Genomic DNA, 14063 nt, shown 5'->3' with positions numbered 1-14063 from the left:
TCCTTCTCCCTCACTCCTGCTAGGTGGCAATTAGTACCAAGAAAATTTGAGATTTGAAGAATAAGTGCTCTACAAACACCTCTTTGTAAAAGGCATATTGTCATCTATCAAAAGCCATGCCCCCCTCACCCCCTTCAACTATATCTCTGTGCTACCTTCATTCTGTTTTCTGTCCTAACTTGTAATTGTTAATTTTTGCTTTTCTATTTCTTTTAGCTGTCAAAAACACAAAACTAGAATCCCACTGGCTGCATCAGCCTCCAGCTAAGGAAGATTTACAGCTGTTTCAGCTTCATTTTTTTTTTAATTTTAATTTCTTTTCTTTTCTTTTTCAATTTTACTGAACTTTTTTGTAGCATTCACAATACAATAAATAATGCAAGTGAAACCTACAAAATATGTTGGCTGACCCAATCTGCAGTTGTTTATAATTGACACAGATGTAGAAATATAGTCATTTTATGGCAGAGACTGCGAAATGCCTTTTTATCAATTCCACTCCCCTCCCCCCCATTGTGGAATGGTGCCCAACGGAGGTGCGTAACTGCGAGCAGGCCTTGTGGGGGGGGGGGAAGAGGGGGAAGAGAAGCATATTGAACATCACACATATACACTTATGGACTGGCCTAGCATTCCTTGATTACTCGCTAACATCAATGGGAATTCTTATATATACACAAGAAAGGCCTAATCAAGTCCTTGATACACTGAAGTATGTCTGACATCTGAATCTTTACTAAGGTCCTCAGTGTATAACACATAAAGCTCTGAAAAATTCAGGAACAGGGAGGGAGTTTCAGGCAAAGAAATATGTTGTTCTACATTCTACAGATATTCTTTTTAGCAATTGGTATGCAGCCTCACCAGTCTAGTGCTGTTCGCTTGTATATGAAACCTACCAGAAGCCTGATCCAGCCGTTGTTGAAATCAGAGGCAAAAGTTCCCATTGACTCCAATGGGAATTGGATCAGGCCCTACAAGCAGAAGTCACTGAGATCAGAGATTACACCAAAAACAAGAAATGACTTATTTTTAAATTTCAAAAATAGCCACCAAAATTTTCAGCTTAAACTTGTTAGTCCTGTGGAAATGGCCCTAACATTGAATCATTTTGTAGGATAGCACAGAGGAGACTGTCGTGTGACAATAGTAAGAGTAACAGAAAGAGTCCCCTTCTTCTAAAACTAAACAAATAACTTCATAAGTATAAAGAAAACAGTAATATCCTGAAAGTTACAATCTGTCCCTCTCTGATTCAGCATTCAGTTTCTGCGTAGAGCCTTTCCCCAGCTCCGTCCCTCCACCTACATTCCTGATTACTGATTAAAGAACCACTACACCTATTCTTGCAGAGACAACAGTGAACATTGTCACAAAAAAGCAGGAAACACATGCCAAGAGAAGCATCATAGAGAGTGAATGAGACAAACATTTTCACCAAAAAAAATAAAAATAAAAAAATCAATGTGTAATTCATGCTAAGGATAATGACTGGACATGATATTTATTAAATGTTAATAAACACAGCCAGTGAATCCTGCTGTTGCTTGTCTTGTTGCCTGTCTTTTTAAAATTCTGGTTATTAATTTGCTTCGTCGAAGTTAGTATTTTTTATGGAGGTGGCATTTATTTATAGACTGTAAGGGCGGGGGGGTTTCTTACTGTGTGTTTGTACAGTGCCTACCATGGTGGGGCTCCAATCTCAGTTGGTGCTAGTGTTATACAAGTAATTAATAATAATAATTGTGGTTCAGTGCGCTGAGCACAAGACTAGAAGCTAGAAGCTCCCTGAGTTTTTAATCACAGATATACCACTGAGTCAGCGGTTATACTTGGGCCAGTCACTCAGTGAAACTCCCACTGAAGTCCAACCCAGCAGTTTTAAATCCATGCATATAAAGCCTGAAGAGGGAAGAGCTGGTTTCCTAGTCCACAGGCTTCCTGCCCACAGACAGAGAGAAGGTGGGAGATTGAATTTCTTCCCTCAACCTACTTTGTTCTCCATGTGAAGCTCAACAGCACGAGTCAGCTAGAGATACATGCCAACTAGTGAAAATCAAAGGCATTATGATTAAAACCTACTTAGAAAGTTCCTTCACACTGGGAACATCATGGCTTGACATGTTACTTTAAACCGGAAGCATTGCAGTGAGTATCAAGTTGTATAGAGTGATTAACTTTTGAGGTAAACCTTTTTGTATAGGCAAAAACAGTTATTTGTAGGGACAAGCTGTTTTGACAACATTCTTCTCTAGCAGAAAATAGCAGGCTTCCTCTTATAGCACAGACTAACTCTAACATAAATCTACATACAGTTTTTATTATGTACTATGTGAAAGAAATAGCATCATTGCTTATTTGCACTGCATCTGCTATAGATAAACTAAGGAGTTAGAGCCAGGTCCTCAGATGGTATAAGCTGGCATAACTCCACTGAAGCCAACAGAGCTATGTCAGTAAACAACTCGCAACATCTTGTCCCCTACTGGAGAAACAGCCATCAAGTGATGCAGGGTCTGACCCTTTATCAGGATACTTAGCATTTTTTACAAGCATTAACTGACTAAGCCTCAGTTTGGGACATGTCAATAAGATTTATTAGCCCCATTTTATAGATGAGGAAACTGACTCACATAGAGGTTGGTAGCCTGACTTTCAGAAATGCTGGGTACCTCAGCTCCTATAAAGGTAACTTATAAGCAGAGGAGGGACATGGAATTCATCCTGCTACCTCCAGGCCATGGGAAAGAAAACTGTGCTAGAACTGCAGTTGCTGAACCACCAAGATCTTTATTCAGGGAATTTGGGCCACGGGGACTACATAAGTGCAGATCCAGTCTATCCTAACTGTGCCAATTCAGAGTAGTGTGGAAACCACCACCATGGCACACAGGGTACAGAAGCCTTCACATGCAGGATGGTCTGCCTACCACACACGCAATCTCCCCTTCCCCCCCCCCACACACACAATCCCACAATAGGGCTTAAGTGAAAGGAGCTTTGCATGGTTCCTCTGTACCCGGGTGAATTTCACTCCAACTGAATCAATCAAATACAGGTGTTCAAGACATCTCTGCTCATTACACTGCTCCACTTCTATATTTTCATTGTTAAAATGAATAGCAATAATCTTACATGAAATATACTGGCCTAAATGCTGTTCTCTGTGCACAGGTGCAACACCACTGAAGTCAATGAGGACTTTAATTAGTCCACTGTATGCTAAAATGCACTACAGAATTAATCACAGGGGGGGAAATTACCTTTGGGAAAGGAAACCAGCTAATAATACAATGCATAGCCATATGCGGGATTTTTGGTACCTCATAAGTAGGATCAGATGGGACTGACCAAGTCTACTTCCATAAACTCAACTGCACTAAGTCACTAACACTATTCATCCTATGGGGTGTTTCCAATGACAAGATATCCTGTAGTGCTCTAAGCATGTGTTATAACACATGTCAAAGAAGCTGTTAACAATTTCATATTAAGAATTGAAGTAACAATACTTTATAATGGTTCCAAAGGAGCAGTTACAATGTACACTGTCAAATGTTGCAGAGTTTAAAGAATGCATCCATCTGTACCAAGCCATAGTGCACTTTGATGCAATGCCCACCCTTTAATATGGCATGTCCTAGCCTCGGAAACATCGGTGCATGGAAACAAAATAGAAAGGACAGCAGTGGAATGGGTGACCTTTTGGCTACTGTTTTGATCTTCAATATATGGGGATAGGGAACAGGATGTGTTTCTTTTTAGCATCATGGAAGCAACAGTATAATAAAGTTCAAGCTGGGTATTCCATTAAAAGCCATTATTTCTAGTATTTTTTAACAAATGCTCTCAAAATCTCATACTGCACAGAGCTACTCTGAAATTTTGAACAAAATCTATTAATTGTTTTTTGATTTAGGTACACATGAAAAAAATACATTGTCTTGACATTTGCATTCCACAAACTTAAATGTGGTTTTGTTTTCAAGCATCAAACTTGGTCCTGATACAATTTTTCATAGGGATAGTTTCTGATACTTTTACTCTGGGTTAGTAGCACTTTACTCCACAAACAGTCCCACTGATTTTTATGGGATAACTTGTGAAATAAGGTACTACTGAATCTGATTTAAAGTGTCAGGAGTCTTAAGAATGCACAATACATCATTTTCTTTACTGACTTAGGCATGCATCAAGTTATAGAGGCACAGGGCAAGTGGGGCACTTTGCCCCAGGCCCGGGCCCCACGAGCCCTGGCCGAGAATCCCTTTCCTGGCTAAAGGCACATTTTTACTTACCCGGCGGTGGTCCAGGTCTTTGGCGGCATTTCAGCGGCGGGGGGCCCTTCAGTCGCTCTGGGTCTTCAGTGGCATTTTGGCAGCTGGTCCTTCAGTGCTGCCGAAGACGCGGAGCAACTGAAGGACCCGCCGCCACCACCACTGCAGACTCAGAGCTCCGGCTGGTGAGTATGTCCGCTCCCGCGCTTTGCCCCAGGCCCCCTGAATCCTCTGGGTAGCCCTGTAGAGGCATGGTTTACTTTTACAAAGTTCATGCTGGTGTGGCCCCCTCTCATATCAGACTCATCTATGTGCTTTGTCTTTAAGGAGTAATCCTGGGACAGGTATTTCTCTATCCTGCTCTGTGGTAAAGATTAATACATCATTTAACTTCTCTACAACCTTTTATTATCTAAAAGCCCACTAACTTTTCTACAGGCCTCTTAACTTCTGATCTTCTTAAATAAGATCTTATTATTTGTCTTGATTGTCTGGTTGTTCTTCAGATTTCTTCTTCTTATCCCACAGCCACTTAACATCCACCTTGTACCTCAACTGCTCAAGTTTGGTCCTATTTCCATCAACTGGGCTGAATATTAATACTTAGCACTTTTATAGAACTTTACATCCAAGGACTTCTGAATATTTTACTAAATTTAACTGGATAGGTCTTTCATAACTCCTTTTAGGGTAATTATAGTAAGTCTTATTATCTCCATTTTACAGATGGGGAAACTGAGGCAATATTAAGTGACTGGCCCAAGGTGACGTGGCATGGCACTATTCAAGGTGAGAACAGAATACCAGTATCCTTATTTTCAGCCCTGAGCTCCATGCATTAAACACAGAGAATAATATTTTGGATCAAATATCTCTGCTCTGCTAAATAATCAGACTTTTAAAAGGAGCATTCTGGATTCAGACATTCTTTTATAGTCTCTTCCACAGTAAACTAATTAGGAATGGCAAAAGAGTGTGATTGTCCTGTCAGTGCATGTTTCCATAGCTCTACTTAATACTTCTCAGGAACAAAATACTCACATACATTCAGTGTTTGTGATTTCCAGCTAGAAAGTTACTTTTAATTAACTTTCCCCCTCCTAATTCATTCATGTCTAGTTAATGTGGATAAGAATAACATTCTCCTTCTTCTGTAGCTGAGTCACACATGGAGCTGTATCCCCATTCACTCAGGTAGGCACATGCCTTTATGCTTTCAGGGATATATGGCTGTGGAATTATTTCCAAAACTCTGACATATTTACAGAGAACTTTTCCCACCACAGATAAAATATTTTTATTGTATGGTATTAAGATGACAAAGTGTTTTTTCTTCAGTCTCTGATGTATTTTTGCTATCAAGTTGTTTTTAGTCACACCATTTATTTTTTTCCTTTTGATAAAGGAAAAAAAAAATCTGAAAGATTACCTTGGATAGAGGAGTCTCAATGAGGTTATTAAAAACATCTCTTGTTTGTCATATTCTCCGTGCCACCATTTTGTGCACAAGTACTGTATTAATAATGTCCTGTACAAACTCCTGATAATAAATGGGCAGGCTTTTCATTTCACAACTGGATGTTTCTCCTCTCTCTCTCCCCCACATAGCCTTCCCCCCCCCCCAATACTGATAAAGCCAACATAGGATTTTTCTATTTGCAAATTCTCCACTGAATCTAGGACCTAACTCCCATATATAGTAAATCAATTACAGAATTAGCATTTATATTTAAAAGGAATGCTTTAGGAGAGATCTAAAATACCTGGGACATATTTATTCCAACACTAAAAGTATATATCAGCAATTCCCTTTCATATCTGCTACCTAAAACCCCACTAAAATTATTAATCTAAAAGTCTGAATGCAAATCATTGAGAGGAAAATTAATGAAAGGAGGGGTGGTCTTATGGTGATACTTCCTTTCTCTCACCCTTTGTTTGTCTTGTCTATTAAATTCTTTGCTGCAGGGACTGTTTCTTACTGTGTGTTTGTAGCGCTCCTAGCACAATGGGGTCCTACATATGATTGGAGACTCTCGGCACTACTATAATAAAAATAATTAATGGTAACAATAATGTATGTCTCCCACGGACCTAAAATAGATATTGGCTGCTATTCAGTATCATTAATATTTCTTTAATGCAGATGATGTACTCAGTGGTGTACAATACAAAAAGCTAAAGACAATCCTTCCCTGCAAAGAACTCTTTGTCCTGATTTGGGACAAACACGTTCAAATACTGTAATTTACGGTGGGATGGAAATTACAGTTTTCTAATCCAGAGGTTGGGATAACTTTGTGTGGATATTTTTTCCTGTTCATACAAAAGTAAGTCATAGCCTCGTTATTTTTTGTTGGCTTTGTGGAAGAAATAGCTTTTTAGAGGGACTTGAATGAGGACTGTGGGGGTGACCTGGTCTGGGAAAGACATTCCATACATAGAAATCGGATATGTGTTCTATTATTAAGTATATACCTCTTGAATATAACAGATGCAGTAAGTATCCAAAATAGTTCCAACATATGGATCACAGCCCCATTAATGCAGGGTCCAATGAGTAATCCCATGAAAGTCCATGGAATCAATTACATGCATAGGGACTAATTGAAGTTGTCTTTGCAGAATCAGACCCATATTGTTTAAGATTCTAGATTTCATCAACTTTAGAATACATAGTGAGATGGTGAGCTAAATACAGCCCCTGTGCAACGGCCTTAAAGTAAATGGATGAAATGGCACTGTAGACATGGCACTGTAGACAGTGTGTTCTAAATCTCAGTAACAAACACCAACTGATAGCAGAACTTCAGAAAAAATGACTGAAGATTTCAGTATTATGTACAAAAGCTTCTGTGTCAAAGTAGTGTATGTCCTTACAACTACAAATACAATATAATCAAACCTAGTCTTGTTAATTATATGTCTTATTGTTATTTTAGGAATAAAAAAAAATAGTCCCGCTAAAGTGTTGACATTTGGTATATAATACATTTTAAAGGTTGATTTCCGCATATAGTCTAACATTTGATTTTCTCCCCAAATTTTTACAGCATAACTGAATACCAACTTTTTATTGTACTCTTTGTATTCTGGAAATGTCCCACTACTTGCCAGTTAAAACCAAGTAATAATTGTTTGTTTTATAATAATTATACTAACAATACATATTCCTGTAAGCATGTAAAATAAAATGTGAAAAAGTATATGCTCTGTTTAATATATGTGTGTCAATGCACATACTTATTCTGTATGCAACTATAATTATAATTATTGTTATATTTCCATACCCTACAGATAAAATATATGCAAGGGTCTAGTGAACAACTAATTATTAAATATAAATAAGAAACTAATACATTTAACTTACTGGAAAACATATAGAACCGACTTATGTTTAATAGTGCCATGTTCTTATACAGATCTCAGGTACACCTTTTAATAGGTGCACTTTTCTTGATGGATTGCAGTGGAAATCCATAATAATCCTCACTAATATCTTCAATAGTGTCACGACAATAAATAAAGCAGTTAATTATTCAAATAAGAAAACTTTTTTGCTCATAATTCTAGACCAATAATAAGAGGAAATTTTATTGAATACAATCAGTGCTTCATTGAAAAAAGAAAGCTGAAAATCTTTGAAAAATCTGTTTATGTGGACAAAAGAATGACTTTGTTAAGAACTGAAACACAAATTATGCCCAAAGCTTAATAATTCTGTTGCCATGACAAACAAAGAGGCTGATATTACAAAACCTTTACTGATTTACTCACAAGTTGTTCCATTGATTACAACTGAATTGCTGAGTAAGAATTTGTAAGATTAGACCCATATTTAGGGTCCAATACTGCAGCCTTTCTTCACATGAGTAGTTAGAGGGGCTACTTGTGTAAATAAGAACTTCTTGCCAGAGTGAGGATTGCAAGACAGAGCATAGCAGTTGCATTTTTCCAGTTTTAAATGATTTCTTAGTTATGACCCCTGTTCTCAGTACATTTTAAATAGAAAAATATAGGAAAATCTACTTCATTGTATGTGCATATTTGGGGCCCAACCCTTGCTTCTGTAATCAATGTAAGTTCTCCTGAGTACTGTCAGACTTCAGGAATGTGCTCTGATGATCTGGGCTACCTCCAGTTGTGAAAATTTAAATGAGTGATAGTTGCAGGGTCTCTCTGAAACAAACCTTGTAAAATTCTTCATCATAAAAGAGTGAGGTGTGTTAAGATCTGCCTTAAAATTCGATCCAAAATGAGAAGGGAGCCTTCCTCTGTACTGGTGAGACTTGGCAAATCTGTCAGATTTTTAAGTCTTCAGCCTTGTTCATAACTATCCTGGCATCACTTGGCCTAGGCCGGATCTGGCCTGGCCTGGCTCTTTGGAGCCTCTCTGACTTTTAGAGCTGTTGCTAGGAAACCATCACCCTCCATTCCAGTTATATTGTTGAGTCACATGAAATCTGCCAGGCACATCCACATCCACCTACTCCCATTGAAATCAAGGTTGTTGTTTTTTCTTTTGCCATTGATTTAAACGAGAGCAGCGTGAGATCCTTTTTACAGTTCACTTCTCCAGATGTGGCCACTCCGTCTTTCCCAAACCTCAGTGGCCAACCAGTGTGGAGAAGGACTGAGCATGTTCCCTACTCACACAACATCCTTCAGGGAAATAACATGCCCATGAGTACTTTCACCTCTTAATCTTGTCCTGATTTTCAGAACGAAGATCCAAGGGAATTGTGTTTTGTGAAGAACTGAACTGCACTTCCCTTCCCAGGGATTGTGATTTCTGCTCTGCTTGGTGATTTCCTGACTGTAGCATTATTAGCAGGTCAAACAGCTGATCAGTAACACCTCATGCAGTCCTCTAAGGATCCACCTAAGGATCTCAAAGCACTTTACAATTGTAGATGAACTAAGCCTCATAACAGCCTCGTAAGAAGTAATGTACCCATTTGCAATCAGTGTCAACAATTTCATTAACACATGACAAAAATAATTTCCTATGAAACAATTTGCACATAGAGCTTTTCTATGAATTAATTTTACAACAGTAATTTTATAGGACTAGTCAAGCAACTTATTTCTAACCTTCTGAAATGTTTAAAAGCACAGCATTTCCACACACCCCATATGTTAATCCCAGCATCTGTGTATGCACAATTGTGCACTTTACATTTCTTTGCCCACAGGGAACAAAATGAGGAGAATCTATCATCCCTACGATCTTGCATTTAAAAAATGGCATTTGTTTCAAAACCCTGCTATAGCTTTTACTTACTTAACTAATACTTGTTAGAAACTGGTCATATAGTTGTGTTTTTGGGGTTTTTTTTTCCTTTTAACCTTCTGTTTTTGTCTTCTAGCTGTCAGTACTGTATGGTCAAACACAGCTGAAGTACTGGAAAGATATGGCATATTTCACCCTGCACAAACACCCCCACACCCTTGGAAAAATGTCAAGAAAGACTCTTAAATGGCAACTTTAGTCTGGAAATTTTTACAAACAAACAAATCTCTTGAAACCCATTTCAATGCACAATTGACAACACATACACACACACACACACACACACACACACACACTTCGACATAAGAAAGAAAATGTCAGTGAGAACTGCAGTAGTGATCAGGATCCCTAGTCCTGAAAATAACCAGGTTACAAAACATTCTTTTTTTCCTTTTGTTTTTAACTCTCAGCAGACCAAGAGTGTTACTGATAAGGAAGGAAAAGGCCTTACCATGCAGTGCATCAGGAGGAGAAGAGAAGCACAGAGCATGCTGCAGAGATTAAGCTCAGCATGGCGTTCAGATATCCTTTGGAATTGAAGAAGATTGTCCAACCCATTCTTCTTAATAAAGCGGACAAGTTTTCTCTAGGCTTGAATTTTTCACCAGAAGTCAGATCCTTAAAGTGCATTATATTTTCTTCTTCGGGAGATGTATTTCCTCCAGTTAAGTTTCAGCGCAGCAATGCCATTTCCAATCAGCTCTGAGAAGTTCTTCATTCCCAGATATGTGGTGTCAGAGGGACTCCAAAGAAAATCAAAGAAAGAAAGGGGGAGGGAAAGAAAGAAAACACCTTACTGAAGCCCTGAAATTACTATGCAAAGAAAAAATAATGTATTCTCGCCCTCTCTATATATATGTTTCACAGTAAGCAATATGATCTATTTGATCTCATCATGTAGGGAGAGCTGGTTACTGTATAATAAACCAAACCAATCAAAACCAAACTTTCCTGATTCCCACATGGTGCATATTCATTATTGCTGCACTACCAAACAACCCTTGTAATCTTAAGGAATCTTTGAAACCATCTTACCAAGACATCAGCCACCCGTTTTCTTTCCCAACTAGCGTGGGTATTAGAAATTCTAGATTAGCTTTCGAGAATTCTTGGCAAAAATAAAGAAGTAAATAAAGGAATGCATTAAGTATAAAAGCAAAGCCCCTAAAGATGAGGAGAGTTTAGGAGATATCATGCCTGAAGTTCCATGGGCATCTATATACTAAATCACTGTAGGGAATAGGGTGACCAGATAGCAAGTGTAAAAAATCAGGACAGGGGGTGAGAGGTAATAGGAGCCTATATAAGAAAAAGCCACCAAAATTGGGACTGTCCCTATAAAAACGGGACATCTGGTCAACCTAGTAGGGAAAGGAGAACGGATAAAGGACAATGGCTAAGGGAAGATGGGGGGGAGGGGGTTGAGTGGGATCCTGAACCACCCTGAGCCTCCCACCTTCTCGTTGGCAGCAGCTTGGGCTTCCCCTGTACCTTCTGCAAAGCATATTAATTGATTCTAGTTGCTGGGCAACTAACTCTGGGGAGTCACACTGATACCTTCACCACAGCCTCAGCAGTAGCAGCACCGAGAAGACGAAGATCCAGAGGTTTTGGTTTCTGTCTCTCTCCTACTTCCACCTCTCCACACTTGTATGTTCAGTTGCCCTGCAGGAAACCTTGGCAAATTTTTGCACTGGAAAGGAAAAAGCCCACATTAATGCAGGGGGGGAGAGGATGTGGGTTGCCACTTGCCCTCCTTCCTTTCATGCTGCACTGACAGGACTCAGATGAATAGCCCTGCTTCATGCTGACAGTGATGTTGCTGCTGCTGCGAAAGGGGATTCCTCTGGCTCTACAACCCCCAGGGGGGCTGCACTGGACAGGGGCACTCTAGGTCAGGAGGGCTGGTTTGGCAAAGGAAAATCGATCCACGCACAGGGAGAAATGGATGAACTGGGGTGGGAGGGACAAAGAGTAGCTAAATTACAGCACTCCATTGAAAAGCAAAGCCGAATTAATCCTCTGGCTCTATATGCATGTTGCAAAACATTTAGTTAAAGCAATGAGCAACTTTCATCATTATAGTTGCATGCAGGTTCGAAATACGCTATACTATTGACCATCCACCAAGCAGTGACTGCTGAGGCCATCCTCTTGCAATCACATTCATTGGACATTATTGTAATTTCCAATCACTGGTACCGTATGTACATTTACACCACTCTTCACAAACACAGAGTAAGACACATTCTCTGACCAGAAGAGCTTGTAAATTAAGATAGAGTTTGCAGTTCTCTGGATGTATTTCCAACAGTTTGCATTTCAGAGCTATCCAACTTAATTCCATCACTGGTTTATTCGATCTTCTGGTTAATTTGATCAAAATTTCATGAGCTAACTCACTTGTAGTTTTTAAAACAACACAAATGCTTTCCCAATAATTTTTGAGCATTAAGCCAGCAGTACTGGATAATTCAATGACGAGCTATAGAAAGTTGCCATTTAGGGGGCATTCCAGCAGCTGCTCCTTTGGAAGAATTACCATTGTTGTCAATGTGGCGGCAGGATTGGGTCCTTAATAAGGAAGGCCAAAATTCTGCATGAGACTGAAGAGTATGAGATAGAAGGGACAGCAATACTAGGGTGACAAGTACTTCCATTGTCTGAGTAAGGACTGAGAAAACATGAAATGGCCTCATGACTTGGTCCATTCTTACAGGCATTGTAAGCCCCATCAAATCCTATACCAGATGTGTTACGTGTGATGGTTATCAAAGATATAAACTAGATCAGCTATTTATTTCAGTTAAAGTGACACAATTAGGACGAGCAGGGTCTTAAGTACAAAATGGATATGCAGCCACATAAATGGACACATAAAACTCCCTTTTGAAAAGCTACCACATATATCCTGGTTTGTGCTGCATAAAGCGCCGACTACTTGGTGGAGAGGGGACAAGGCCACACTATGGAGAACAGTGAGGTTTGTGCTAGTGGACTGGGGGAGGTAGATCCTCTGTTATGCTGGGCCTTGATGTATTACTTTGTGAGTTTTTCCATGCCTCTTAGCATTCTCCCTGCCTGTCTCTGAACCCACCCTGTTTCAGCTTTTGAAATGGGGTAACCAGAACTGAACACAGTGTTCCACCTAAGGGCCACTGATTTATATAATCAATTCCACATTATTCATTTGTCACGGCACCTCTTCTTTTGACATCTCAATTTCTGATAATACCTCATCATTATTACCAGATAAGAGTAAGTCTGACAGCATAGATATTCTGTGGTGGTGATTGAAGCAAATAATTCATTAACTTTTTCTGAAACTTCCGTATGTTCTTAAATTGCTCCCTGGCCTTTACCCCCTGATATATATACCCACACCAATGAAAGTGCTACAGTGCTATAGGGCAGTGGTTTTCCATCTACTGCCCAAGGTTCTCTTTCTGGTCATCCAAAAGATCATAAGAATATACAAAAAGTGTAGTGGGAAAGGAAGTAGGGTTGGTAGCGTGTGCATATAGGGGTGCATGTGTATGAATTGAGAGGGGAAAGGGGGTTTCATGAGATAATATCTCTCCTACAAAATGATCCACAGAATGGAAGAGCATGAGAACCAGGGAAAACCATTAGATCCATTGCCAGTCAGGGATGCGATTGTGCTGATCCTGCTTAGCATGCCACTTGCTTTTCTGAAAGAAACCGAAAGTTTATACAGAAGGAAGAGAGGAGGCGATGGAGAAGTGATGGCAGAGCGTGAGAGAAAAAAAGAAACTGATCTTTATTGTGAGCTTGTATAATGATTTATGAAGTTCCATAGAGGACCTCATGCTAAAGTCTCAAAACTACAGACTGGGCAAATAGTACATTGTCAGGTTGAAAAATATAGAAATGTATAAGGAGGAGGAGAAAACATGTGTCATGGGGTCTGGGAAATCCTAAAGATTTCAACCCAGGGAACAGACACAGCTGGGGAGGTCTCCCAGAGTATTTTGTGCACATAAATCATTTAGCTTGCATGAAAGTAACTCAATATATACAGAGTATATAATAGTTCTTGGCAATAGCTATTAGTTATCAGTCGTGAATGCTCTATTATCGTTTCATCACACATTTGTTACCCAGTTACATTATGTATTTAACTGTTTTTATTGCAGACAGCAAGGCCTTTGGGAAGAATGCAATATGCTGCTGGTATTTCTATATACTTTACATTGTAGTTTATTTCTATACTGTGAAATCCATTCTTATTATAGGAAGCTGGGTTCAAGTGGAATGTATGCTAGCTCTCTGCACAGAGGCAAATTTCATCAAAAGTGCCAAGGAAGGGCAGCAGAAGGACAAAGCAATACAATGAAATAACTATAAATAGAAACAAGGGCAACAACTGGTGATTCCAACTGGGCATACAAGAATCGGGAGACTTCAGATTATTAGAAAAAAACTCAGTGAGAAAAGACAAGAGGTGTTAATGTTTGTAGAACATTAGAAAA

The sequence above is a fragment of the Terrapene carolina genome, unplaced genomic scaffold (genome assembly GCF_002925995.2).
Source record: "Terrapene carolina triunguis isolate 2854851 unplaced genomic scaffold, T_m_triunguis-2.0 Scaffold96, whole genome shotgun sequence".
Lineage (NCBI taxonomy): Eukaryota > Metazoa > Chordata > Testudines > Emydidae > Terrapene > Terrapene triunguis.
The sequence above is the reverse complement of the archived record's forward strand: the minus strand, read 5'-3'. Positions refer to the sequence as shown.